The sequence below is a fragment of the Acanthochromis polyacanthus genome, chromosome 11 (assembly GCF_021347895.1).
Source record: "Acanthochromis polyacanthus isolate Apoly-LR-REF ecotype Palm Island chromosome 11, KAUST_Apoly_ChrSc, whole genome shotgun sequence".
NCBI classification, from domain to species: Eukaryota; Metazoa; Chordata; class Actinopteri; family Pomacentridae; genus Acanthochromis; species Acanthochromis polyacanthus.
Window position 1 is genome coordinate 10,957,466 of NC_067123.1, and position 4,104 is coordinate 10,961,569.

At 40.0% G+C, this 4,104-nt stretch overlaps 1 long non-coding RNA gene across 1 annotated transcript in view; it reads right to left on the bottom strand.

The window, feature by feature from the left end:
- LOC110968369 (uncharacterized) overlaps nucleotides 1-4,104 on the bottom strand; it is a 116,017-nt gene that overhangs the window by 35,435 nt on the left and 76,478 nt on the right. The gene's annotated exons all lie outside the window — the stretch shown is intronic.

Below are 4,104 nucleotides of genomic sequence, written 5' to 3' on the forward strand. Positions count from 1 at the left end.
TATTCCACCTAAACAGTAGCCTCGCCATGCTACACCCATGTTTCTGACGGCACAAGGGTCGAGGGAGGCGGGCTAAAAGGTTGACTATCAAATCCCTCTGCAGCAATTGGGTAGGTATACAACCAATCAGTGCAACGAATAGGCTGACGTAGTTCCGAGAGCACCGGCGGATTGTGGCTAAGTCACATTAGCTTCCCAACCAGCGGAGCCAACTGGTATATTAAGGATTTGCCATATCCCGTCGGCATAAGTCCAAATACGTCTTTCTTCTCAATGAAACACTTCAGTACCGTCCTTTGTTTATCTTTCAAGTTGAATTTTAGCTTCAAATCTTTAAGGGCTGTGGCCAAAGCCGAGTCGAAAGATAACTGTTTATTGTGCGCCGGTTGTTTCTGTCAGAATCGTCACGCCTCTGTCGTCACTTCGTTACGCCTGCCTTCTGACTCTACACTTCATGGTGATTGGTCCGGCCAGTTTTAGGAGAATCCAGCCTCGAGCCTTATGGAGGGTAACTAGACCCACCCTGGCAGAGAATTAAATTCGTTGCCGTGGGTTGTCTAGCGCGGCAAGGCTACCTAAACAGTACTTTTAGCTTTAAAGGTTTATTCTAGTTTCTAATTAAAAAGTTAAGGTTTTTAAGGTTAATTTTACCCCAAACCTACCTTTATATGTGAATAATTTTGTTTTTAAGGTTTATTCCACCCAAAATTCCACCCAAATAGTTCATTTTCGTGAACACATTATGGATTTAAATGTTTATTTGATCCAAACAACACTTTCTAATGCACAAGTAATGGTTTTGAAAGGTTGTTTCACCCAAAATATTATTTTCTATGCAACTACTTGTAGTTTTGAAAGTGAAGTCGCCCCAAAATACCACTTTCTGTACAAGTAGTTTTGTTTTCAGGGTTTATTTCACTCAAACAGTACTGTTGTAAGAACAGGTTAAGGTTTTAAAGGGTTATTCACTCAAAATTTTACTTTCTGTGCAAATGGTTTTGCTTTTAAAGCTTGCTCAATCCCAAGAGTACTTTCTAATGTTCATTCCACCCCAAATACTACTTTCTAATGCACAAGTTATGGTTTTGAAAGATTGTTTCACCCAAAATATAATTCTCTATGCAAATGCTCATAGTTTTGAAGGTGAAGTCACCCTCAAATACCACTTTCTAGTATTTTTGTTTAAGGGTTTATTCTGCCCAAACAGTACATTTGTATTAACAAATTCTAGTTTTAATGGTCAAGTTTAACCAAAATCTTATTTTTTTGTGCAAATACTTATAGTTTTAAAGGTTTAGCCAACCTCAAAATACCAGTTTCTGTACATGTCTTTTTGTTTTAAATGTTTATTCCACCAAAATAATCCTTCTGAATGCAAAAGTTGTGGTTTTACTTTCCGTGCAAGTGCTTTTGTAATAAAACAAAAACGTGTTACTTTAAAATGTAGATAGTGCCACATTTTCATCATCGACTTCATCAACTGTACCGACTATTAATGGAAGCTCCAGTGGAAAGCATAAATTGGTCCTTATTGGTGCTAAAAATGGGAAAGAAAAATCATAATATGTAACTCTAATACACAAAGCTGAGTTTTTAAGGGTTCAGTCAATGACTGTGGAAGAACTTTAAAGATTATTATGGACTGGATGTTCACACTGTTTAAACGTAAAGTCATGGTTTTGTGTAATTACTGTGTTTCTGCAGACTTCCGGCAGCTTTTGGTGAGGAAAGAAGACCAGGACCAGGAGGACCCAGAACCGCCTCACATTAAGGAGGAGCAGGAGGCTGATATGACCAAGTTCACGTTCAGTCCTGTGAACAGTGAAGATGATGAAGAGAAACATCTGTCATCACAGCTTCATCACAGCCACACTGAGGAGAACAGAGACTCTGTGGAAGACCCAGAACCAGATTTACAGCCTGAAGACACAACCTCCGACTCTCCACAGATGGACACCGGCGACTGTGACTTGTCTCGTTTGAACTCCGTTAGTGACACGTTCAGCTGCAGTATTTGTGCTCAACAATTTAGGCTGAAGGTGAACTTGAAGCTTCACATGAGAACCCACAGACAAACAACAACTCAGATACGACAAAAGCAAGACGCACGGTTTGGAGAAGACAAATGTAACACAGAATCCTCTCAAGAAGTAGAACCTACAGATGGAAACGACTGTGGAGGATCAGAACTGGCAGGGAGGTCTGATCCAGTTGGAAGTTTACATCCAGGTCCTGCAGTCTGTGCTGAGCCTCAATCAGGAACAGTTACTGATACAGCAGACAGAAAACCCTTGAGCTGCCTGGATTGTGGTAAAAGATTTGGCACCAAGCAGCACCTCAAGACGCACATTAGATACCACATCAAGGAGAAACCATTCAGCTGCTGGGTTTGTAAGAAAACCTTCCTGTGGAGTGGACTGCTGGGTTATGTGTGCGGCGGCGGCGGCGGCGCAGCAACTTCCAATCGCTGGGCCGTTTACAATCGTCGTTAACAAGCTATCGTTAACGTCGTTACCATCTCGCGGGAGTATCAGCGACAATAAAGTGTTCAGACTTGAAATGAAATCGGTGGAAATCAGCAGATCCGCGGAAAATTCCCATCCCTGGACTCTACACTTCATGGTGATTCGATTACAGTACTGTACATGACTGCTCTCACTGAGTGGCAGCTAGCATTCAGCGCAGTGGATATTAGCAGCCGTTCGATATTACGACTCGCCGACCATAAACATACCTCACCCCCCAAAAAATTTTCTCCTCGAATTTAGACGATTCACAAGAATGACCCTGGCAATGATAAAATCCGCAGAATTCCGCGGATCCGCGGAAAATTCTCATCCCTGCATATAAACATGTCAGGCACCAGCTGCAATTTGTTTGAATCTCCTAAACTGTGTCGCAACACTAGTGTTTTTGGGACCAGTAGATTGCTGAGCTGCAACCAGGATCACCAACATGCCACAGTTCAGGTTGTTTGCTCTGAATGTTCTCCCTCAGATTTCTCATGTTACAGAAGGATTCTGCTTTGACACTCCGACTCTGGAGGTTAAATTCATGGAGAAACCAGTAAGTGTGCTGTAAAACTTACTGCTTCTCCTCCTGGTGGTAGCTGTAGACATTCCCTTACACATTGAGTTTAAAAAGTGAAGTCACCTCAAAATGCCACTTTCTGTTTTTGAAGGTTCATTCCACCCAAACAGTACTTTTCTGTACAAGTACTTGATTAACAAGTTATGGTTTAAAAGGCTAATTTCACTCAAAACATATATTTTTGTACTTTTGTTTTTAAGGTTTATTCTGCCAAAATGTTTCTTTCGAGTGAAACGTGTGGTTTTTTGTTATGTTTTGGAGTAAATTTAACACACTATGATAATTATAACTACTGTGCAAAAGTTTGGGGTCATCCAGGCAATTCATGTTCTCCATGAAAACTCACATTTTTATTCATGTGCCAACATAATTTCACAAAGGTTTTTTTTTTTTAAATCATCAAGCAGCCTTTCTCCACCATTAGCTAACGCAACATACCATTAGAACACAGGAGTGATGCTTGCTTTCAAATAGGCCTCTGTACTCCTATGGAGAGATTTCATTAAAATCAGCTACAGTAGTCATTTACCACAATAACAATGTGGAGACTGGATTTCTGATTCATTTAATGTTAGCTTCGCTGAAAAATACTGCTGTTCTTCCAAAAATAAGGACATGTGTGTGACCCCAAACTTTCAAACAGATTTAAAAGGGTTATTTCACCCAAAATTTTACTTTCCGCAAGTACTTACAAGGGTTTATTCCACCCAAATAGTACTTTCTTATGAACAAGTGCTGGTTTTAAGAGTCTAATTCAACCTAAATATTACTTTCTGTGCAAATACTTACAGTTGTAAAGGTGAAGCCCCGCTTGGGAAAAAAAAAAACATCAGTAAGGTTTTAACGACATGTTACAATCTGATGTGTTTACAACATACTGTGTTATGTTTTCAAAGACTACAACTGTGAAGTTTCCTTGCAGGATGTTTGAAACACTGAAAATAACCCAAAACCAAAAGGAGAAAAATGTTCATGTATTTATCTGTAAACGTCAATGAAGAAACAAAGCAGAAC